General features: G+C 42.9%; 1 protein-coding gene across 2 annotated transcripts in view; it reads left to right on the forward strand.

Annotated features, from left to right (window-relative positions):
- The window catches only part of SUSD6 (sushi domain containing 6), an 89,733-nt gene that overhangs the window by 13,073 nt on the left and 50,582 nt on the right, over positions 1-26,078 (forward strand). The window lies entirely within an intron of this gene.

Here is a 26,078-nt window from a genome sequence, read left to right on the forward strand (position 1 = left end):
GCCCATAACTTCCCACCTGCTGAGTAACTATCTGCCTGTTTGTGGGATTGAATGGTTGAGTTGAAGCCAGACTTGGTGGGAAATAGGTTTTTAGTTTTGCTGTGGGGTCCTGTTCTTTATATTCACATTGACCCTTTCTTATGACGGGCCAGTATATTCACATCTTGAGAGGGGAAAAAAACCTGGAGTGATTTTAGTCCAGTGTTATTTCAAGAGACAGAGAGAGAGAGAGAGATTCTTGTCTCAAAACTCATTTGTGGGGCCAGAGCTGATCGTGCCCCCAGTTTCTCACCTTGGGTTTGTACAGTACTTATACTTCTTACCCTTGCCCTTTCGGTTCTCTGTTTATCAGACTTAATCACATTTGCCTCACTCCCTTCTTCACAGGGGTCATGAAATACTTACCAGTTGGTAAAAAATACAGGCAATGCAATGTTAAAAGTTGTACCAATCTAAGTTTGCCTAGTGGACTGGATGAAGGAGTATATGTATTTGTACAGACTTTTGCACTTGATAGTTTTTGTGTATTTCAAATACACCTTTTCCTAAATTTGCAGTTAGTGGTAGTTGGTAAACCTTTAGTCCATTTTTCTTTGGATTGTATGCTTGGTGTAGGCATTGAGTTCACATTTATAATTCCTCATCAGGATCTAGACAAGTCAGCTGTGACTCCCAGTCTGGTTTCTTTTCTTTATTTATGGCATCATAATGCTTCCTGTGGGCTTGGCAAAAGGAAGATTCCTGGAGGACCTTAAAGACCTCATGGAAAGGACCCTCCTGCTTTTAGCTAATCGCGAAATAAGACTCTTCAGTGGAGAAGCCACCCTCCTAGCCACTTTATGAAAATCTCTCTAAAACAAAAATTGTTCAGCTGTTTATCATGTTTCTGTAGTATTTATCTGGTTTTTGAAGATAGACTTGTTTAAATTCATTCTGGTTATAAGGGTGATACCTGGAAGTTTTGGAGGAGATACTTATAAAAGAACCAAACTCGGTTTAATTTCAGGCCTAATCATGAACTTGTAGGAGCAACTTTAGGGCACCAGGAAGAGAGGAATGACACACTGTTTTGGATCTATCATATAGGATGCCACCCTTTGGAAAATGTATTGTAGGCAGTCCTTGGCCTATGTGAAGTTGTGCCTGGGCATTATCAGAAATGAACTAGCCTGGCCAGCGTGGCTCAGAGATTGAGCTTTGACCTATGATCCCGGAGATCGTGGTTCAGTTCCTGGTTAGGGCATATTCTCGGGTTTTTGGCTCCATCCCCAGTGGGGGACGTGCAGGAAGCGGCCAATCAATGACTCTCATCATTGATATTTCTCTCTTTCTGAAATCAATAAAGATATATTAAAAAAAAAAAATGAACCAGATGGTGTTTCTAGTAAAACTGGTAGATTTTTTTTTTGCTGTCAGAATTAATTTAAAAAATTTATTTAACATGTAAATGTAGAATTATGGAAATCTTCCTTTTTGGGGTTTTAATGCTACCTTTGCCTTTATTTATCCCCTGCTTCTGGCCAGAAGTGACTCTCAACTCTGTTTCTTCGCACCCCCTCTGGTTACTTTCCTCACCAAATGGGTCATTTGTGGTGGAGAGGTATAAGATCACCAGTCCTCTCAGTGTAGTTTGAAGGTTGTTGATGGGACCAGAATGTACCTGTTACACAGGTAACATTGGTGATGAAAATGTTCATCATTTGAGTTATCCCTGTGGATTAAGACTTGAACATAGCAGGTGTGATACCTAGAAAGAGTGACTGTATCAGGGTCACAGAGCTCAGAAAAGAAAGAGGAAAAATCCTGTGGGGATTAGGACAAGGCAGAAGTATTGAGTGCATGTGCTGTGCCAGGACCTGTGCTAGGTGCTACACAGGTCATAAAATCAAGCTTAAAAAGTTAAGTACTGTAATTTTACTGGATGGGAGCTAGAACCAAGGTTGGAGTGGTTACATAGCCTGTGTTTTTTTCATAGCAGGTAAGATATATGTGGATTTGGAAGTCGGGGTGGAGAATGAGGTGGTGAGGGAGACAGAGGACAAATGCTTGGAGAGAGGAGGGCAAGGCCAGGTTGGAGCTGCAGTGGAGGGATGCGAGGGATGCTTGGGAGTGGATGATCCTGGGTGAAGGGTGTGGAAAGGAGAGATTGGTTAGCAAAAATACACCAAAGGGGAGAAAAAGGTTGGGGTATCTCTTGGAGGTGGGTATACCACTGGTATGATGGCAGCTCTTCTCTGAAGAAAGCTCTGTGGGGTTTGTTTGGGCCCTGGAGGACCAGATAGCCTCTGTATTTAGGCAGGTGGCAGTTGGACCCTGCAGGAAGCCTTTTAATCCCTGGTATTTATAGACTGGCCTGTACTCTGCTGAAAGGCGACTCCTATTTCATTTAACGAAGGCAGCATTATCTGCCTTTGAAACACCACATTTATAGATCCTCATTTGGCCCAGCTGGAGAGGCTGGGTAATGCCCCATTATATTATCATGACTCCCTGCTGCCTTAGAGGTTGTGCAGGGACAGTTACCTCTAAGTGACCTCTGCCTGCACCCTTTCCTGCAGAGATATTCCTTTTCAGACTCTCAAGGATGAGTTGGAATCAGGACTGGGAAAGGTATGCTCTTGTGCCTGTGTTCAAGCTAGCCAGGAATTCCGTAGAATGATGATTCTGATTTGTTCCAAGTTCCTTGTCACAACTTGGGGTTGCTCTGCCCTACATGCATTACAGTTCAACACTGATTTATTGACACGTGCTAGTGTGTGTGTGTGGGGATGGTATACAAAGATGACTAAAACAGGTCTCTGACCCAATGAGGGGATGCTGAGTAAATAGCTCCAATGGTCAGGCTAGTTCTTTTTACTTATAGCAGGAAATGTTCATAAACTCTCATTTTGTCGAACTTAAATGGTTATTGTGAGGATTCATTAGAGTAATAATGAATTGAAGACTGCTTCGAAAAATATAAAGCTCTAGATTCATGCAAAACTTTCTTAATATTACAAGGTAGACTCAATAAAAGATAACACATATCGAGTGCTTTCTTCTTTGTGCCAGACACTGTTGTAAGTGCTTTATATGAATTAGCTTATTTAATTTTCACAGCAATTTTGAAGTAGGTTGCTTATATTATACTCATTTTACAGTTGTGAAAAATGATGCCAGAAGGGAATTAAAAACACCCTTCTAGGATGCACAGAATGGTAAGTAGTAGAGCCAGGTAGTCTGAACTCTTGTCTACACCTTGTGGCCTGTGTAAAGACCCTGAGGAGGTCAGAGAATGGAGGGGGTGGGATATTCCACTTAAAGGAGAGGCAGTAGCCAGGACTTACCCTCAGAGACCAGAAAGGAGCAGGGAAAGGTCAGGCAGGTGCTTGAGAAAGCATTAGCATTTCTGCACAACTTAATTAAATTACTAAAACCGGTTCAGAACTTGATGCCATCTTTCTTGGATAGTAATGCAATTGAAATAGATAATTGAAGCCAAGGAGGAAGGACAGAGTTGGTGAGCTCACATAGTATGTGGATGGAACACTTGACTGACTAAAACAGAGGCAAAATTTTAAAGCTAGAGCTTCTTTAATGACCCAGGCAGTGTGCTTTGTGTTGGGACTTTTAAAGAACACACATTAAACAAACAAACAAACAAACAAACAAACAAACAAAAACCTCTTTCACTCTCAGCCTGTTGCTGTTGAAATTGCTATTAAGAATATCTGCATTTGATCATTAATATGCACTGCATCCATCTTTGGCAGTTATTTTCCAGAGAAATCAAGCTCATTTTTTGAGGCAACTTCTAGCCAGGTTGTTTCCAATGTGGAAGATTAGGGGCAAACATTTATGTAGATCATGGAGAAGGCAATCCCTTCATCAAATGCATGCTGTCAGGTAAAGAGAGTTCTGGGAATTAATGTCTCTGAATTCCCGTTTCTTTCACTCCATTCCATCTGTCAACAGCTTTTTTAGCTTGTGGTCCCTATGACGGAAGTGATTATCTGTTCATTCGCAGTTCAAAGGAGTTAGCCATCAACATCTAATGACCTAGTTCCCAAATCTTGCAGTGGCTTCAGAAGTTTCTTAGAATACCCCAAAACGGTGTTTCTTAAAGTGTGCTTTAGAATCGCCTCACCCACTCTGTCTTGGGAATCAGTTCCATTGTGGACCCTGGTATCCAAACACTTCCTTTTGCTGTGGTTCTGATACAGAGCTAGGAAGCCAAGCCCAAGCCTACCTCAAGAGGGTGTAGAGCTGCAAGGAGCAGTGTGAACAATCTTCAAGGCTTCCTGTTTTCTTTTTATAATGAATGGGAATTTTGCCTCTTGTTCCATAATATATCCAGGATAATTTTAATATTTAAAATGAATTACATTAACGTGGAATTTGAACCTCTACCAAGAGTGCATGCTTTGGGGTCAGACTGCTTAGTTGTAATCTTGGCCTCATGAATTGCTATCTCTGCCTTGCCTAAAAATGGAGATAGTAATAGTACCTACCTTTTAAGTTCGTTGTGAGAATTCAGATATTAGATGGAAAATGCTTAAATCTATGCACAGTGATTAAGCAGTCAAGGACCAGTTAATAATGATGCTATTACTCTTATTATCCTGAGGTTTCAAGTTACCAGGAGTATAACCACACCCCAGTTACAGAATCAAGCCCTGCAGGATGACCAAACATCTCTCTCCCCATTGACAGAGCCAGACACAGACTTAAAAAAAGACCTTTGCCACCCATAGGAAGCCTCAGTACTGGGAAAATGCTTTCTGATAACAATCTCAGTCACATTCTAGTTGTAGTTTTCTAAGGACCATATGTGAAGGGGGTATAGCATGACTGTTCGTAGGCAGTCAGAATCTGTCACAGGTGGGAAGGAAGTACTTGTTCAGAAAATGTCAGACACTCCACCAAGTTGTTTTAACCAACTGTTTGCTCTTCATTCAATCTGTACTCCCTCCCCCCTCCCCTCCTGTTTTTGTTTAATGGTTAGGAAAGAGGGCTCATTGCACTTTTCCTTTGTAAAGGTACACATATAATATTCAATTTCCCCATAAACTTACTTGTTTTAAAAAAATTTAAGAAATCACAAGTTATATTTTTTTCTATAAGAAAGATTAGGAAATACAGGTTACTTGTAGTCATGTGATTTTCCCTTCCAGAGATCACTCACTGTTCACCTGTTATTTTGCTACTTCAGTCTGTTACCTGGGAGACAGGGAGACAAGACCTCAGTTGTTGTCTTCTTGAAGAAAAGATTTCAGTCAAGAGACAAAGTGCAGCAAAGTAAGTAAGAATTTAATTGGCCGCAGCAAAAATATACTTAGGATGGTGAAACAAGGAAGGTGCATAGAAGAAGCTACAGGAGAGCCCAGGCTGGGCTGCTCTGGCTCACTGAGAAGTGAGAGAGAGAGAAGGGGGCTTGGAGACAGGTTTAAGGGGTAAGCCTGGGACAAGTTGCTGCTGTCCATTGCTCCCCTGATTGCAAGTCTCGTGGGGTCCCCTCAGAAGGGAAAAGGAGATGGTGCTGGCATGCTCCCTTGGGAGTGAGGGGAAGAGCGCCCACTGAATCCTTTGTCTTGAGCATATTTATCCCTTTCGGGTGGGAATCTTAGGGGAGGTCTCAGGGGAGTGTCTCAATAGAATATTCATCAGTGTTCCAGGTGTGCTTTTTCAGGGTCGTAGTCTCCACTGATTGGTTGGTGCCAGGGCAGGAGGTCATTAGTCAATGTAGCTGGTCCTGAGACTGCCAAGGTGTCATGTCTTGTTTTTCTGCTTTTCTGGGCCTGGAGCTGAAATACAACTGATGTCTAGATGTTATCTTTAGGGAGGAAACACTTCGGGGGTTGAAACCACATGACTGGCTATATGAAAAGCCAGGGGATCCAAACTCAATCACCAGCAATATGCTAGGGAAAGAAAGGTTACCCTGAGGGTGAGGTTCTTATTTTCCCACTATTTCCCCTTGCCTAGGCATCCAGAGCTTTCTGGCCTGCTGAGTTTCTGTATCTGGCCATTGTCCTTGCTCTGCTCATGTCTGTTTAACTGCCTATATAACAAGTCTAGGAGGGTCAGGAATGGCAGAGTGGCCCACAGGGTATTAGAGAGAGGGACCACATTTCTGGGAGCCAAGCTGGCCCTCCTGTGGCTCATAGCCTTATACTAGGCAGCCCTACTTTGGTACAAGCACTCAGCAACACCTTTGTCCTCCAGTGTCCTCTCCCCTTCAGAGCAGTTAGTGTGGAAGGCTAACTACTGGTTCCCAGCAATGTTGCGTACTCCAGCATTAGGCCTGGTTCATGTAGATTCTGCTCTCCTGGTTTTGTGCTCATTTTCACATAGCCTAACAGTGAGGGGTCTTGGGCTTCTTTTCTGCTGTACGAACTAGTACTGGCTCGCAGGGTTGATACTTTTCTGTCTTATCCCTCCTACCTCACTAAATGCAGCCGGGAAGGCTCTGCCTAGGAGGAAAACTGGGTAAGGAGAACACTGCCTCAAGGCTTTTTAAATGTAATGCCCCCCCCCCTTTTCTTCCCAGAATAAGAGCTGCCAGTAAAACTTTAGTATAGGACTATTGAGATGTATTTATCACTGTCGTGATGGACAAGGGAATTGTCAACTCTTTTGTATTGATCCCCTTTACCCCCTTGCAAATGGAAATTATAGGAAATCACAACTAGCATAAAAAACCTTGGGGAGATGGGAAGGATGGAATGTGTAACCCCCATTCCCAGGCAGAATGGCCAAGCTGACTGACCTTAGCATTTGGTGGTCAGGGAGCCAAAGCATGGCTTAAAGATAATGTCACCATCTGGGAATTGAAAGCTGAGTCTTTCTGTTCTCTGACTTTTATGTCATCATTACTGAGCCTCTCCTTTCCAGTCATTAACAGCTTCTGCCAGTTCTTTCTTCTGTAGGTTTCTGTCAGCAGCACCACCCTGGTCAGACCTCATCATCCTGTCTGGTCTCCCAGGCTACTTCAGTCTGTCTTGCTAGGTTCATCTGTGAACATTGTTCTTGTCTCAAGTGAGGCTAGGTAAGAGAGTGAAGAAGCCCTGTGTGTGTGGGAGGTAGTATTACCAGCCCTTCCCATGGTGACAGGCTCCGTGAGGGTGAGGACCATATATTTTGGTGCCTCTCACATAGTAGGCCTTTAGTAAATGCTTGTTGAATTTGTTGAGTGGAGGCTGGAAGACCATCCAGGAGTTTTAGGATTGTGGAAATTAAGACCTGTGAGAAAATGGAAAGGACAGAATGGGCATGGCTTATTTCCCAAGAGTTCATTTTGAGCTTCTGTTGAAACCCTGATGGAAAATGTGTTCATCCTAGAAGTTAACCAGGGTTCTTGGGGAATTGTGGTGAGGCCAGGTGCCTGTGTGGTATATCTTCCCTAAAGGAGGGTGTGAAAGGTCTCTGGCTAGGTGGAAGCTTATAGCTTAAGGGAACAACAATTAAGGGGCAACATTAAGCAGACCTGTCAGACTGAGGATTTGATTTATTTGTATTAATGGCATTTGTATTGATTCCTCTGGGAAGTTTGAGGATTTGAATGTATTCTACAAATACAGACATTTTCTTTGCTTTGTCAGTGATGAAGCTTATAGGCTTATATTGCGTTTTATTTTGAATGATAGAATCTTGCATGAATTTAAAAGCAGTGTCTTCCTCTTGTGGCTTGGGCAGATTTTTAAGCATTGTTCCGAAACCCCTCCATCCCCCATCTCCCTTTTGTTTCTCAGACCCATCTAGCACCATGAAACAGGTTAGTAACATCTGTGGCCTGGAACCAGTTTCAGCTAACTAAATTCCTTGTAATCCAATTTAAATCTATAGGGCACATCTAAACTTACTGGAATTTTAGGTAGGAAGTATGGTTGCAAAGGCAAAGCCATTAATTGTAGCTTGTATGAAAAATAAAATCAGCTTGAATTTTCTTTTCACAAACTTTCTCTGAAACACCTCTTTAGATTTTTATTTTTGGCAAATGGGTATTGGGGTGGCAGCCGTCTTATTGTTGTGATGGCGGGGTTTAATAAGCCAGAGGGTGATTTCCTAGAATTCTGAACCTTTGAAAAATGCTCTTCTTTTTGGAAAATAATAAGTGCAGAAGCCAGGCTGCCTATCTCAGAGTTATACCCTCTTCCCATTCTATTCTCAATTAGTAAATACCATGGCCTCAGTCAGCCTAAAAACAGGATGGGTTAAATTTGCTTAAATGACTGCAGTAGTTTGGTAATGAATTTAGCCCTTTAATGATGATGATAATGTTGATATAAGAAAATGTCCAAATTTGTAGAGAATTTTTATGAGCTTATTTGAGCCAAACTGATGACATAGGCTGGGAAGCAAAATCTCAACCAATTGAGAAAATACTCTGGAGAATGGCAGTTTTGCAGCTAACTTTATACCTAAGAATCTAAGGAGGAGACTAAGGAGGGTTACATGAAATTCACTGGTGATTGATTAAGGAGGTGGGAGAAAGCGTGGGGTGGGGAGACTCTAGGATTGGATAAAAGGCAAAATGGAGAAACACATACTTTTACATTGGTGGTTGCAGGGTAGTTAACAATTAACATTTACAGCACATAGAGATGTTATGCAGGGAACAAGATAATGAGTGGTTCTGTGGTCTCCTGCTCTGGTGCCAGCAGTTGTGCTTTCCAGAAAATTACTCTGATATTTTAAAGGCGTGTTATCCTAGATACCTAAGAACAATGGACAGAGCTCACTTAAGGTAAAGATTGACCTTTGCTAAGCTTGGAAAGTGACTGCCTGCTATGACCTGCCCAAAGTTAGGAATTTGTGGTCAGACCATCCTGTGTGGTTACTTTCCGTCTTTGAGTTTGTCAGGCCTACCATGTGCCCCCCCCCCCCCCAGCCTGTCAGGTTTATTGCATAATTCCCTTTTCATTCATAATAATAATAGATACTCAGTAACAGGTACACTGATTGATTTGTGAGCAAGTGTTTTCTAAGTCTCCCAGAAAGAAACTCACTTTACATGTGAAGGTCTTAGTGTTGAGTAGAGGAGAAAGCAGCCATGGAGTATAGAGAAATTATCTGTCCAAAGGTTACGTTTTAGAGAAGCACGTTGAATGAAGTTGTATGTTGTTTGTTTGGAATGGGGTATGTTGCTTCTTTTGAGAAGGCTCTTTTCAATAGTAGAATGGTTCCCCTGGAATTCATAGCAGGATTTGTTTTCAACCCTCTTCTGTATTTACAGCTGCTTTTCCACTAGGGAAGCATTCATCTGTTTTTAAAAAGCAGAGAGAGAAAACAAGAAGTTCTCTAAAATAGTGAGGTTTGGAAATGAGAACTGTGTTTGCCTTTCAGGAAGATAAGTTCTAAAGAGTTGTTTGTTTGGGTGAAAAAGAAGAAAGTCTGGCTGTATCCCTCATTGCACACCCCTCAGCACACACCACATACACATACACACCCTTCACCCAGAGGTTCCTTATGGCAGATGTGAAGTAGTTTAGAACAGAGGGTGCCCATTATGGCCCCTTTGTTATACTAGACTTAACATTGCTTTTCAGTCAGTTTTTTTGGCAGGTCATTTTCTTGCCCTGAGTATCCATAGGCTGGTGTTGGCCCTGAAGGCCAGGACCAGCCTATGGTGATTGCATTTGAGTGTGGGGTCAGAGGCAGCATCTGAGAACATTTTCGGCAGGAAAGGTTTGTGATCATTAGGATGTTTTCATCATACCAATGCTTCAAGACCTTGGAGCTGAGGTTCACCAGGCATCTGGATGAGGTTAGTAAATGGGCTTAACTCTAACGTTCCTTAACCTCTTTCTGCTCTGTTTTAACCATCTAGCTGGTTGTTGATGCGCATCTTTGTTTTGTTATGAGCAGAGGAGGAATTCTGCTTTGCAGTTAAGTAACTGCCTTCTATTTAGATTTTATAGAGGTTACACTGGAAAAGCTAATGAGCACTTTCTTCCATTCTGCACACTTTCTGATCTAAAATAGGTGGTGGGCTAGAGGCTGGGGGGCCTTCATAGAGCCAATGCTATTGAAGGTGTATATTGAGGTGACAGTAAGGGCAGCTGTGCCCTGAAGCTCCAGTGACTTGGCTCCCTGGCTAATGGCCCATCCCCTGTGGCTGGGCCAACAGGGAGGCCTGCAGCTTCCCTGAAATGACTGCTTCTCCCAGCTAGGTTAGTGTGACCAGCCAGCGGGAGGGGATGGGCTTCCTGGGGAAGAGGGTGGAGGACTCTTAATTAAGCCTCCTTGGTTTGGCAGTAACTCAGACTCACCTCCTATTTCTGTGTTGGCTGATAGTTCCCTTCAGCTCTCAGAACAACCCTTCTTCATTTCTAATACGACCCATTTTTGCTGAAATATCCTCCCCCAGAACTACAGTCTACCTTGAGTATTACTGAATGTAATGTGCCTTCTGCCTCCTTTCTAGAAAAGGCAAGTACCACTCTTGTTTTTTCATGAGCTGCCCCCGCCACGTTGGAGTTCCTGGAGACTAATACTGCTGGACTTCCTCATCTGGCATGGGCCTGGACATGAGCCATTCTTTGGGTGCTCAGAATGGATGGAGCACAGTGGAAAACAGTGCTGGGCTGGCACTCTGTCTGAGAGGTATCAGTGGTCATATTCTGATTGGAAGATATTTGAACAAACTTTGCTTATAAAGAGTTAGGAGAACTGAGTTTTGGTTCAGTCACTAATAAGCCCTGTGTCCCTGGGAGGTCATCCTCCATCTTTAGGCCTCAGTTCCCCTCTTAAAATGGAAAAATATTATGCTTTACAAGACAAGCCCATGAGTCAGCTCCTGGTGAGGGTGACCAGAGGCAGAAAAAGCTGGAACAGAACTTGTAGTTCCCAGTTCTCTTTTGCCTCCAGGCTTTTGCATGTCCTCTTCCTTCTCCTTGGAATATCTCATCTTCCCTTTACCCACCTCTTTCTGCTTTGCCTGGCTAACACCTTCCTAAAGTCAGTGTCAACTTAGACTGCTGCCTATATTGGTGGGAGTGTTCTCCTTTGTGTGGCCATATCTTTGTGTGCTCAGTACTTACCCCCCCCTGTGTCTGTTTCTTTGTTCTTCTTGGCCCTATTGTGAGCCTCTGGAGGTCAGAGACTGTCTGCTATCACTTCTATATCCCCAGTTGGCTTGTGCAGTGCCTAGAATATGTTATATGTACAGTAAATGTTGAATGATTAAATGACTCCTCCTAGGCCAACACACCCCAGTCCACTCTGGGGGCTGTTCTGTGTCTTCCCCCAACCCCACCTCACCAAGGTCCTTTTCCTAATGAGCTGTGTGTGGGTGTTGGAGACCCTCAGATAATGCCAAGAGTTGTTTTGGAGGTTCTTCTCATTGTGGCAAAGCACTGGGTGATGGTGCCACCCTGCCCTAGGTGCTCTTTCAAGGTGTAGCTTCCACCTGGGATGGATCCCAGACTTTGTCCTGCAGCTCCACATCTCTAGCCTTGGGGGAGGGGCAGACAGTCATGTGCAGATTGCTGTCTTGGCCAGCTGCCTGGGGGTGGGCCATCTGTTGCTTGTGACAGTGGGTGAGCAGCAACCTAATCTCCTTCACTGCTCTGACAACTCGGCAGAGTTGAGCCCCCCTTCTCCCCACATTCTATCCTCTGTTCCCAGGGCTCCGTTATGCTACTCTTCATTGAGGTCTTGCTTTTGTTCCAGCTGCTGCTCCCCACCACTCTGCTAGGAGAATCCTTGCTGTGTTTTTATTTATTCTGTGTGTGTGCTTTGCCCTTTAGCCAGTGCCCCCAAGAAGCTTTATGTAATGTAAGACAGTAGCAGCAGCAGAAACCTCCACCCCCCCAAACCAGCTAACTTGAGGAATGAAACTTTGGACCACTGTACTGTTGGTCTCTGTTCAGATGCAAATGATGAGTCTCTTTTCATTAGAGTTTGTACCTTTGGGTTCACCACCCCTTTTTCCATCCCTCCTCCTGGGGAGTCTGAACAGCATGGGTGGGCGGAATTACTCGGAAAAGCTCTTTCTGGCCTTGTGTGGACATAGGAAAGAGACAAGGAGAAAGTAACCTATCCCCATTACTCTTGGTGTCTCTGGGTTTGCAGGTTCTGAACTGGTGTGTGTGTGTATAACTAAATGGAGGTGGGATCAGGGGAGAATGTGGACAGTCTTAAAAGTCATCTTTACCAAGTGAAGAGGTAAACAAAGCAGGGAAAAGAAGGGCAGCAAACCCTAAACCAGGACTTCTCAAACTTTCATAAGCATATGAATCACCCGGGCAATCTTAATTAAAATGCATATTCTGATTCAGTAGATTGGGGATAAAGGGTGAAATCCCAGCATTTCTAATAAGCTCCTAGATGTCAATGGTGCTGTTCGATAGCCCATACCCATACATTGAATAGCAAGGCCCTAGCTCTCATCATCCTCTTGACACCAATTAGAAAGATTGACCCGGGGAAGGCAGGAAGGAGGCTAGTAAGGACTTTCATATTTTAAACATGAGCGCCGTGCCTGGGCTTTCAGCCAGTATTTACAGAGCTCTTTCCTGGGTCCCTTGTGCCTGATCCTGGTTTCTTTGGAGCTCCCCTTGCCCCAGTTTGGTGTCCCACAATGTAAGAACCTCTTTCCTTCAGAGGGTGGCTGTGCATACAAGACTGGATTCTTCTTCTTTCTCATTGGCTCATTGTAAATAGATAAAGCCAAACACAGCATTTCAAGTAGAATTTTAGAGCTGGAAGAACTCTTAAATCATCTTTCCTAACCTCTGTATTTTATTGAGGAGGAAATAGGCCCAGAAAAGTTTGTGACCTGTCCAGAATCAAATAGCTACTAGCAGAGCTGATATTAAAAGCCAGATGTCTGAACTCCTGAGCTTCTCCCTCTGAGTTAGGGACAACTGGAGAATCAAAATGTTCTTCTGACAACTGGAGGTAGGACAAGAAGCTTTCCAGTGGTGTGAGGGAATTTGCACTATGTGTATAACTAAGGTAGATCTGCTGGCATCTACTGCTGCAGCTCAGCATTCATTCACTTAGGCCACAGTTCTCAACTGCAGCACTATTGACATTTTAGGCCAAATAATTTTTTGTTATGGGGGGGTTGTCCTGTGTATCGTGGGATGCTTAGCAGCATCCCTAGCCTGTACTCACTAGATGTCAAGTTATGACTTTCAAAAATGCCTCCAGCTGTTGCCAAATATCTTGGAAGGTGGGTATAAAATTGCCCCCAGTTGAGAACCACTAGTTAGGCAACAAATAATTTGGGGAGGAGGATCCCTCTTAGGCACTTACTCTGGGTTTTTTTGAGTTTGTGTTGGTTTCAGGGTTAAGTTACAAAGAAAGCATAAAACAGATAAGGCTCCAGCCTTCCTGGTACCTTACAGTTTAGTTTACTGTTTAGTGAGGAGACCAAACCAACCAGTGCATGGAACAGATAAATTGCCATCTTAATGGTCCCTCCAGGACGTAGAGCCCCAAGCTGGACTCTGAAAAATGGGATGCCAGCCCATGGTACTTAATGAGGAAGAGATTTTGCTGCCTTGGACTGGATTGTGTAGCTAAGAATTGAGCAACTCTCATTCACATCCTGAGTTATTCTTACCTACTTCTCAAGGAGCATTCTTCCATTCTGAAAAACAAGTCTCCTTCCATCACCCCTTATCTCCCCCTCTACCTTCTTTTATCTCCCCTGACCCTGCTTCCCTCTGCTAATCACCATACTGTTGTCTGTGTCCATGAGTCTCATTTTGATTTTTGTTGGTTTGTTGTTGTTTTTTTAAAATATATCTTTATTGATTTCAGAGAGAGGAAAGGAAAGGGAGAGAGAGAGAGAAACATCAATGATGAGAGAGTCATTGATCGGCTAGCCGGCAACCCGGGCATGTGCCCTGACCAGGAATCAAACCCCGATCGCCTGGATCCTAGGTCGATGCTCAACCGCTGAGCCACGCCCTGCTGGGCGATTTTTGTTTTTTTAAAATATGTTTTTAATAGTTTCAGAGAGAGGAAGGGAGAGGGAGAGAGAGGGAGATAGAAACATCAATGATGAGTCACTGATTGGCTGCCTCCTGCATGCCCCCTGCTGGGCATTGAGCCCGAAACCCTGGCATGTGCCCTGGCTGGGAATTGAACCTCTGCCTCCTAGATCATAGGTTGATGCTCCTCTGCTGAGCCACCGCGTCTGGGCAAGCCTCATTTTTTTTTTCCTTTGCTTAATCCCTTTACCTTTCTCACCCAGCCCCCAACCTCCTTCCCTGACAGCTGTCAGTCTGTTCTCTGTATCCATGAGTCTATCTCCACTTTGTTTGTCACTTAATTTTGTTCATTGGATTCTACGTATAAGTGAAATATACTTCAGACCATTTTAAAAAATATATATCTTTATTGATTTCATAGAGAGGAAAGGAGAGGGAGAGAGAGATAGAAACATCAATGATGAGAGAGCCATTGATCAGCTGCCTCCTGCACGCCCCCGACTGGGGATCGAGCCCGCAACCCGGGCATGTGCCCTGGTCGGGAATCGAACCCCAATCACCTGGATCCTAGGTTGACGCTCAACCGCTGAGCCACGCCTGGCTGGGCTCTGTCTGAACTTTGACTAATTTAGGATTACTTTTGGAGTCTCTATGTGGAGATTTAGGGGAATATCCCTTGTGAATTAATCAGATTCCTTTCTTCTAGGTTCCTGATTTACAGCCTCACATGGAGAGAGCTGGAAGTATGATTGAAGCTAGACCTGGAAGCATGTCGGGTTTGGTGTAGGAACTCGGTACAATTAGAGGATTATGTAAAGAAGGACACAAATGGGGGCCAGGGTGTGTGACTAATCAAAGGGGAAGGAATGGTGGGCAAGTTCCTACTTCTCATTTTTGCTTGGGGCCTCACAGTGCAATCTTGACAGCTTACAGGAAGTTTGGGTAATTGGTGAGGAAGAGGACAGGAAGAGTCATGGTTTGGTTATAAATTAGGAGGCTTTTTGGAACTTACACAAGACGGAGAAAACAGTGTCTTGTTTGGCTTAAGTGCATACCTTATTGGGGCTGTTAATCTTCAGTAGATGGAGGCATATAACATGCTCTTAGAATCCTAAACCTGAATGAACCTCAGGAGAAAATATTCAGGTGACATTTGAATAGAAAGGAGGGAAATGGCAGAAACTGGAACCATATTATGGAGAATTTTAAGGCCTGAGAGTCACTTGGAAAAGGTCAGTTCTCTGGCCCTACCGTTAGAAGTCTATAGAAGAGGTAGCAGTTTCAGAGGAGGGATGACAGGGTTGAGAGGCAACAGGGTAGAGAAGCATTTTTGCTGTCAATCACTAAAGAAGCAGGTAACTCTAATAATCATCCCCTCAGCTTCTCCCTAGCTTTGGCCATCCGTAGCTTGTTGGGAGTGTCATGTCAGAGGGATTCTTTATAGGGCATCTCTGAGCTATCTGGACTGTTAAGGAAGCCTTAACTGTGGGTTAACTGAGAAGGCACAACTTACAAGATATAAATTCCCTCTAGCCATCATCCAGTCTTTCTTCTCCCTTCCCACCACCAAATAGTTTTGTCTTTATTTTGTCTGCTTTGAATTCATGGTAAAGTCAGTATGATCTGTCCTTACCACTCTAATGAAACTGCTCTTAATGAGGTCACCAGTGATCTGGTGGCCGGGTCCAATGGGCATTTTTTAGTCTTCATCTTACTGGACCTTTGCTGCATCTGCTAACTACCCCTTACATCTCCTCGAATCCCTGTATCCTTCCCTTGACATCTGTGCTTTTTTGTGTGCTTTTTGGAGTGTCTTTTATAGACTCTCCTTCCCCAATATGCCCATTTAAAAAGTTGGTGTTCTTCTCATGGTCTGTCCTTGACACTCTTCTCTTCTCACTCTGCTCTCCTGGGTAAGCTCTTCTATTTTGGCTTCAACCATCACTTACAGGCTTATAACTCTAGGGCTATATCCTAAGCTCAGAGTGCTGTGCAGAATTTCATACTCATTTCTGATTTGCCTGCTAGACTTTTCTCTGGATATCATTCAAGTAGCACCTACAGTTCAACATACCCAAGAATAACCTGAACTAAATTCATTACATTCTTCAGCAAAATTTGCTTGTCCACCTTTGTTCTTTTTCTCCTGTGGTAGCTTTTACCGTTCATTCAGTCACTTAGGCCAAAAACGTAGGCCTCATCTTTATTCTCACTTATCCCATCCTGTTAGTTTTTGGCATCTTCTGTGTTTGGCACATCATGGACACTGAATGAATGAATAAAAGAAAATGTAATTTCATCAGAATTTAATTACAGTTTAGCACTTTGGCCTTGATAAAGTTGAATACCTCTGATTACAGGCTAACTTTTGGGAAGGGCATTTGATTTTTGGCCACATTCACATTATAGTAAGGAAAAGGCACTTTTTTGTTTAAAACAGGAATACTTTATGGAAGGATTAGTCATTATTAAAATGGGTGGATTGGCCACTGTGCTATCTTTTAGGGCTTCTCTAAGGAGCTGCTGACAGTTAAGATGAGGTTGAAGTCAGATTGTGCTGACCCAGGAGGGCATTGTCCTTGGTGCTTATGGGAGTAGAGATAGTGTATTGTGCGTAAACTTGCCATGTACTATGGTTTTAATGCAAGGAATAGGTTAAGACTTTTCCACTGGGAAGGGTAATATGCTCCCTTTTTAGTTACTGATGAATTTCCTAGTTGTATTTTAGTGTTTTAACAAACGTGGAGGATGTGTTTGTAGCTGTCATACTTTGCCAAGTTTATCTCCCTTCCTTTCCATCGAGCCCCCTAAAGAAAAAGAAAGAAAACAAACAGAAAGTGACTTAAAGAATTAGAGGATTTTGGAGCCAGAGAAGCTCTTCAAGTAGCAGTCATCTGGCTCAACCCTTAGATTTTTAGAGGATGATGATGATAATGATAGATGGTGATAACTATAATACCTACTACCATTTTTGACAACTCATTAAGTGCCAGATATTATGCCAAGTGCTTTACATGCATTCCCCATATAATACTTAAACTAGCCCTATGAGGTACCTATTATTAGTGCTATTTTAGAGTTCTAGAAAGATTGGGGGCACATGCAACCATTCATTGGTTCTCTCTTTCTCTCTCTCTACCCCACTCTCTCCCTCCACTTCCATTTTCTCTAAAAATCAATGGAGAAAAATATCCTTGTGTGAAGATTAACAACACAAAAAAGAGTTTGCTGAAGCAGCTATTGTGCAGAGATGAAGCTTCTTGCTTGCTCAAGCTCAAGTTTTCCTGTTAGAGGCAGACATGCATAGAATCCAGATCTCCTGACCTTGAACTCAGTGAGCATATATTTTTGTTTTGACATGAGAATTCATTCTCTTTGGTCATTTTTGTCTCATTTCTTGCTCAACCTTTTTTAATTTCAGGGAAATAGAGGAAAGGGTGGTTTAGAATTGGGGTTTTGGTGAGGTTTTAAAGTTTATTTTTAAATAGGCAGTCTTCCCAGACTGACTGGGAATGTAGCAGAAGGCCTGAGAACCAGGAAGTGACACAGACCTGTTTATACCATCCCACTTGCAGGCCTTTGGAAAGTGATCCACAGAGATGATAAAAAGTAAACATAACTGCACCGGCCAGTTCTCTTGGGTTCACTATTTTTGAGACCTGGAGGAGGTGTTTCCTGCACAGTTATGAGTACTTTGAAAACCAAAATCTAGCACTTAAACATCCCCTTGAGTAAATATGTATATAGACAGATTTATTTCTTGTTACCAGACAGCAGCATTCCACGGGTCTTGGCAGACAAAACTATCACTTCCCCCCACCCCCCCTCTGCCATCCTTTTGGTGAGTTATTCTTCCATTTCCTTTTCTTTCTTTATAATTAGCACTGTGTGTGCAAAACTGTCCTGAGACCTCACTAAATATGTGCATGACTTCAAGGTCCAGCTCAAAGCTTTTTCTTTTCACCTTCCCTGTACTCCCAATCTTTGTTCCGGTCTCCTCTGTGTTCTCATAGCACTTTTTAAACCTTTTTATTGGGTCCTATTAACAAGTCCACAGTGTTATACAGACAAACATATAATTCCTCTCATGTGAATTGTGAATTCCTTGAGAGTAAGAACTGTATCCTACTTCATCTGTGGTCACCCAGCCTTGTACTGAAGACAGCTGGTAAATATTTAATTTGCTGAATTGTAGTATAGTCACTGCAAACACAGTGCCCTAAGAAGTCAGATTTAGCACATCAGCTCCTCAGACATATTTGCCAAGTGGGTATTGAAGCCTGCTCCAGTCAGTTCTGATGGGAACCAAACAGAGGGGTGTGATGACACATAGAAATATCTCTGGGGTCTGCAAACCAATTATAGGTGCTTTTGCCAAGCATCTGTTTTGCTGCTTGGCCAAAACTTTAGGTTTTATATCTGCTGCTAGTTTGCCTTCTCGTATTGCCTACACAAATTATCTTTTGGACTTAATGTTTTTTCTCCCTTCAGAGAACAAGTAAATGTTGAGCACTTTGGGGCACAGAAAGAGGCAGAATTGGTGGTCTCTACAGGAACTTACTGCCTGCAGTAAATGTAGCATATAACAGTTAAGTAACTGTGAGTAGATCCTGGGGAGGGATATGATTGGTTGTCCCATTCATGGTCCAGGCAGTTCTGCTAAAGGCTCAGAAGAGCCTTTCATGATTGTGGACTGAATTGATGTGTTTTCCCAGAAGAGAGGCAACTAAGCTTGACCATGTATTTGGAAAAAACACAAGAGCAGGGAGCCCTTTGCAATAGGAAAGCAGGAGGAAAGGCTTCTAGGCCCCTTGGATTCCACTTACCTGTAAAATGGTGGTAATAGCACCTACTTAATGAGGTAACAAGTCTCTGTATGTGTGTGAGTGTTATGCGTGTGTGTATGTGTGTAAAACACACATGTAAGCTCCCTGCCTTCATCCTTCCCTACAACATATTCAGGCTAGTAAACTTCCTAGGTCCTTGAGACAAAAATATTACTTTAGTATAGTCATATACACAATTATTTAATTTGGGGGGAAGGATTGCCAAGTTCTTTAAAAATATTTTTATAATGTCATGGGAGAAAACCATGGCAATGCACTTGTTTAACCTGTTGGTTGTTCTTTTGTCTAAACTAACCTTATGTTTTGAGCCTAGTTGCAGGGCCTATATTTCCAGCACATCTGAAACAGTTCCCTTTGGGAAACTAGTGGGGGCTCAGTCATAGGATGTTAGAGGAGAAAGGGGCCTTAGCTGGCACTGATTTAAGGGCCCACTGTTGCAGATACTGTCCTGCATCCTTCATGTTCATCTCCTTTCTGAAACCGGACAACAATGGGTCTGGGCTGCTTATCACCACTTGAGCCAATTAAGCAGAGACAGGGTTGAATTGTATAATCATGGTCAACAGAGCATGATCAACATCTCTGCCCCTAACATTTCTACCCTGTAACAACTCAGTGTTGTGGGTATTGTTTATCCAATTTATAGATGGGAACTGAAAATAACTTTCCCTAGACCACCAAACTAATAATATCCAAGCAGATGAGAGATTCTGGCCCAGTCTGGAGGCATCTTTCCACAATCGCAGCTTCCCTAAGAGATATTTAGTTGAACTGTTTCATTTTACTGATGAACAAAGAGGCCTAGGGAGGCAAAGGGATTTTTCCTATTTCAGCCTATCAGTGGATGAAGCTGGGCCTAGAGAAGTGGTTTCCTGCCTTCAGTGTTGGAAATTTATGGCCTGAGCCAAGTTCCTCCTCACAGGCACTCTGTCTTCTCTCTCCCTTTTTCTGTCCTGTCCTGGGTCCGCCTTGTTTTGTTCTCTTTGGTCCTCTCTTGCATCTTTTCTCTTTCTCCCTGGGCTGCTAGAGCTCTGCATTAATCCTTCTGTGTGTGGAGGCTGGGTTTTCTGTTTTTTTTTTTTTTTTTAAGACGTAAGTTATTTTTGGAAAGCATTTTAGGAACATTGTGTACAGATGGCCTATACACATGTACTGATGGATTGATTAAGCTCTAAACGGGAAAGTGGAGTTTCCTTAGTTCTCTGCAATGCAGAGGGAGATAGATGTTAGGATAGATGTAGAGGGGGACAGGACTGCTTATGCAGAATAAAGAGGCTAGATTTCACATTGCTTCCTTCCAGTCAGAACTTTTATTGACTTGTGTTTTCAGAGGAAATACTTCTGGGCCCCTCCTATTCCCTAGAAAACATTCCAGATTTCTCAGAATTGAAAGGGCATTTGGGGATCATCCAGGCCCACCCCTGAGGACCGGGAAGAATGATTGATTTAGCTGAGGCTAATTCACTGTGGGTTGGTAGAGCTGGAACTTAAGGCTCCCTTCCACATTCAGATTCATGCTGCAGTCATCTTGCTGTTAGGTTCTAGAAGAGAGATGTTGGAAGCTGTTAAAGAGAAGGCTTAGGGATGGGATGGTGTTCCTGCTGTCTAAAGCCTGAGGAACAGGGTCGGGGGGAAAGTGTGACAACCAGAGGATGTGATGAGCAGTTCTCTGGGAGCAAGACAAGGATACAAGGAAAATCAGAGCAATTAAAAAAAACCTCTGACACCTGGCTTACCCGGGCTAAATGACTTAGAGGAAAATCAAGGGTTATTATTGTGATTTGTAGGAGGTGAATTTTATCAAGAGTTTGATGTTTGTGTCTTCTGGGCTTTGGAACTGGTGATTAGAAGGAAATGGATAAGGTAACATTCTGGTTTTCAATGATCTCAAAGTCCAACAGAAGGCTCTGTGCATGTTGAGGTACTCAGATGTTAGTGGCACAAAAGAAGGGGGAAGAAAACAGAGGTTACCAAGATTGAAAGGAGACATTTATCCATAGGGGGAAAAATAAACTGCAGACATCTAAAAGCAACTTAATTTTGTCATTTTGGGGGGATGAATGGGAGGCATTAAGATTTGATCAACATTTAGAAATCTTTTGCTGTTGTGGCCCAGCCACTTTACAGCGGGTGGAGTAAAGAGGGGAGACGTTGAAGGGAAGAAAAGGAGAGGTAAGTGAGGGCCTCCCTTCTCTTATCACACCTCAGGTGAACTTTGGACTTCACAGTGTTAGGACTTCTTATCCTTATACTCTGAGATGTAATTAACAAATTAAATTCTGTTCACAACTTCATGAACTACTCTTTGTCTTCCCCATCACATGGCAGTAGCAGGGTCAGGGAAGATGATTAAGCGAAGTAATAAACTTTCTTATTCTAGACTCTCTACCACTACCATCCCCTTTCTGGATTAGTTTGAGGGAAGAAAAGGATTTATATTGGTTTTACTGTTCCAGTCCTCTCTCTTAATTAATGGAGAAATGGGCCAAGGTTCAGGAAATAACTTATCCTCACAGAAGTACAGAGAAACCCACCTAGAATCTGGGAGCAAAGCTTGTCAGGACCCTTTTGCCTCCACAGAGGAGAGCTCAGTAGAGTGTGACTCAACCCTGTCCCTCCAGCAGGACTATGACATTCTCTGCAGAGTATACCGTTATGTAGCCAGGCAGATGGCCTGAGGAGATGTGGGCCTCAGGGTGTCTAGGCGACAGGGTGTCCTTGCTGTTTCATGGCTGGCCCCACCTACTACTGCTGCCTCCCTAGGCTGTGAGCCATTCTTTAAGATGACTTCCAGGACAACTTTAATCTTACTTTGGTTAACCCGGAAGCATCTGTGGCAACAACAAACAAGCAAAAATGTGAACTTTGGGCTTGTGTCCCAGGTTCTCCATAACACCATAAACCTACCATGCTTGTCGTCATCATTTCTATGATCAGTTTATCAAATAGCCTTTTGCTATCATGACTTCTTGGAGAAGCCTATAAATACAAAGACCCTAGTCTTTTCCAGTTTACAGAGTCACCCCTCATATTGTATCTCTTTGGGCCTCACTAGAGACTAGTAAGATATTCAAAGCAAACAACATCCCCAATTTACAGATGAGGAAACATAGGCAGAGATGAGGTAAGTGGCTTCCCCAAGATCACAGCCATGGCTTAAGGGCAGTGTTCTTCCTCTTTGAGGGTCATTGTGGACAGGAAATGAGTGTTCATGACATCACATTCAGCAGAGCACAGTCACTCAGGTTTTGATGTTCTGGATTTACAGAGCTGGGAAAGGCCAGAACCTGCCCTTGAAGGGCTGACAGTCTAACTCATGGGGTCTCCCTTTACCACATTCTCTTGGGGCAGCAGCTCTAGTTCCAAGAAAGAAAATAAAAAGGATGAATACAGATTTTCCATCACTCCTCACCCTGTGTTTTGGAGGGGAAAACTGGCTGCTGAAGGAAGAGATTGCGTATACAAAGAGAAGTTTGGATGCCATTGAGAATTCTGTGGCCGAAAGAGACCTTAGAGTCTTTTTGAGATGTGGAAATGGCAGCCAGAGAGTCATGACCCTTCTCTCTTCTTACCTCTAGGTTTAGATGTTATATGCCTTGTTAAGGGTGGGTGAGTGCAGTTTTAGAAAATGAAGCTGAGTTCCAGGTTCCTCATTAATCATAATTTTTCCCCTCTTTTATTTTTTACTGTGGTAAAATACCAATGAAATAAAATGAACCATCAGCCATTCTTAAGTGTACAGTTCAGTAGTATTCAGTACAGTCATAATGTTGTGTGACCGTTACCACTGTCTATCTTCATAACTTTTCATCTCTCAAAACTGAAATTCTGTACAATATAACTTCCTATCCCACCCTTCTGATAACCCCTATTCTACTTTCTGTCTCTACTTGATTATAATTTTTTTAAAATTAGGGGAAGTGGTCACTAACATACCTAAGGAATACTAAAGTGAAATGTATTCTTTTTTCCCCTTAAGTTTTTGCCTGTGTGTTTTTCTAGGGATAATGAATACCTACTCTTAATTTGTTCTAAAGTGTGTTTGTTATTTGATCCAAAGCCGCAATTCAAGGACAGGCTGGCCTGCCTGCCTTCCTCCCTCCTGTTCTCCCTTCCTCCCTTTCTTTCTGTGTTCAAAACAGATTCTTTCTTTAAATTACTGGATGTATATTGTGACCTTTCTCCACAGTAGCTGGATTCTCCTGTTGTGGGCGATACCCTAAGGGTTGTGGGGATTTGCTTTTCTCTGTATTATTTCTGAAGCATTGACCCTTGGCCCAGACTTGCATGTAAACACTCCATTGACTGTCCTTCATTCATCTTTCTCTTTTTTTTGCAAAGGCCCATTTTCATCACCCCACCTGTTGTGTACTTGATCAGGTCTTCATGGTGGAATTGGTCCCTTGGCAGTAAGGGAGGAGCCAGCTGTTTCTTTAAAACAAAACAAAACAAAACAAAACAAAACAGGAGTTCATATGTGTGCATCTTTCCCCCAAGTATATACTGGCTCCTCCACATGCAGCCACAACAGGTAACCCTGCCATGCAGTCACTGTTTCCTCAAGGCAACAACCAGTGGATCATGAAGAATGATACCTGCTTGTGCCACATCACAGCAAGTCCACACAACAGATATTTCTGTAGTGAATGGATGAGGCCGATCAGAGTGGCGCTTTGGGAGTCAGAAGGGGGTTAGTTTTACTGGAGGTGGGCATGGTGTGAAATGTCAAAAAAGAATTCTTCCAGAAGATGATCCTGTGCTGAGCCCTGAAAGTGACTGTATTCCTGGCAGAGGGAGCAGTCAGTTTTATTTGAATGTCAGTTTGTTGAGGGAGGAAACAGGTGGCCTACAGTTCAGCCTTGCTACATTAGTTTTTATTTTATATTTTATCTGTTTGAATAGGTAGTGCATGTACAAGATACAATACTCAAGGAGATTAAAAGGGAATACATTCAGTGAAAAATTAGTTTCCTTCTCTGTTAACCACTCAGTTCCCCTTCCTGAAGGCAGTTGTTAGCTGCCAGTGTCTTGCACATTATACCAGAGGGATTTTCAATGCATGTAGAGGGGCGCATGTGTGTCTTTTAAAAATACACTCAGACACACAAATGATTTTCTTCACATACTAATTTTGGAAGTGATTCCATACTACTACAGACTGAACTTCCCAGTTCTTTTTTTTTTTTTTTATCACCTTAGGACACTTTTTCTATTGCTTTTTGGAGAGAGTGGCAGGGGGAGAGAGAGAAAGAGAAACATCGATTAGTTGCCAGGGATCGAGCCTGCAACTGAGGTACGTGCCCTTGGTCGGAATTGAACTGGGGACCATTCAGTCCACAGGCTGATGCTCTAATCACAGTGTCAGACTGGCTAGGGCTGCAGTTCTTTTTAAGCTGCTGCATAGTATTCTATTGGAGGGGGGGGGGTGGCAGCTTATTTAACTAGTTCCCCTTCAACCTTTTGCCAGTACAAATAATGTGTTGAATATCCTGCATATATGTCATTGTACACATGTGATTTCTGAGGACAGATTCTAGAAGTCGTATTGATAGGTCAGAGAATATGTGCATTTTGACAGATATTGTCAAAGAGCTCTACATTAATTATAAAGTACTAAATTTAAGATTCTTTACCATTTAGCATTTCACTCTCCCCCGGTCTTCTAAAATCCCTGCCAGAGTGAGCTTTCTAAATGAATTTGGTGTAACTTCCTGTTTCTAATGTTTATAAACTCCATATGGTTTCAGGATACAGTTTGAACTCCTTCGCCTAGCCTCCGCCTCTAGCCTCTGCTGGGGTGCTGTGCTTCCATTACTTTGATCCCCCTGTATTCAGTATCTCCTTTTTTTCCTTTTCATTGGACACATCCTTTTGCAGTGAGCTTAGCATCACCTCTTCTGGGTAGCCTTTCCTGATGATTTCTACTCTTGTATAGAACACCTAAGCACCCCTCTAATCTGGCCTCATTCATTCACTGCAAAAATATTTGTTGTGCACATGCTGTGATGTCATTCTCAGTTGTCATTCTCGATGATCCACTGGTTGTTGCCTTAAGGGAACGGTGACTGCCTGGTAAGGTCACCATACAGCTGTGGCTGTATGTAAAACAGCAGCACCAAAGGGCCCATTGCTAACTAGCTGGTGGTCCTGAACATGTCCTTTAACCTTTTCAGACCTTGGTTTGGCATTGTCAAATGAGAGGATGAAGCCTGATGACCTCCAAGGTCCTGCAGCTCAAATCTTATTATTACTTACAACAGCAACAGCAGGCAGTGTTTACTGAGAACTTGCAAAGTTCAGACACTGTGTCAAGTACTTTGATCCTAATCCTTACATTGACCCTATGAAGACAGTATGGTTACTGTCTCCATTTTACAGATGAGGAAACAGGCTGAGAGAGTAATTTGGCCATAATAGAAGAAACATTTGAATTCTGGCATTCTGACTTTGGTTCTTAGCCACATAAATATATACACATTCCACACGTTTACATACACACAGTTTTGTGTCACTCACAGACTTCACCCCTGGTGCTCTCCATGAACCATCCTGTTCTACAAATGTAAAGACTTAAGTTGGAGTCTGGGTAAAAGCTGGGGGTAGAAGACTGTAGTTACAAATATTTGTGGGTAGTGGGTAAGGACCCAGTGGTTAGCTCTGTTCCTGAACCCCTAGCTCATACTCATTAAAGACTGTGACATGCTTTTCCTTTGGGCTGAGACAACTCATTGCTGTTTGCAGTAACACTCTTTTTTCAAAAATCCTTACCCGAGGATATGTTTAGAGAGAGGGAAGGGGAGAATATGGATGTGAGAAAGAAACATTGATCAGTTGCCTCCCATATGTGCCCCGACTGGGGATCGAACCAACAACCTAGGTATGTGCCCTGACCAGGAATCAAACTACAACCTTTTTTGGTGTATGGGGTAATGCTCCAATCAACCTAGCCATCCGGCCGGGGCTGCAATAACTCTTATTTTAAGGGGAGCATAGGCCTGAGTCAAGGCTTCAGACATGGATTAAAGTCAGGTCTGGATAATATCCCTGACAGAGTCTCAGGTGCATCCTTTTTTAGGGTTGTAGATGGCAGGCTCCCCTATCTATTTACGTAAGGTCTTCTTAATGGAGATGGAGGTATTAGGAATTAAAATAAAAAAGGAAGTGTAATCTTATTATTTGGAATACCTGTTACAAACTAGGATAAATGAAATCAAATGAGTTAATAAGTAAAATATAATATGTATATATCATAATGTATTATCAGTCCAACTGCTTCCCTGAAGGCATGTAGAAAAACTTTCTTAAA

This window comes from Miniopterus schreibersii (genome assembly GCF_964146895.1).
Source record: "Miniopterus schreibersii genome assembly, chromosome: 1".
NCBI lineage: Eukaryota > Metazoa > Chordata > Mammalia > Chiroptera > Miniopteridae > Miniopterus > Miniopterus schreibersii.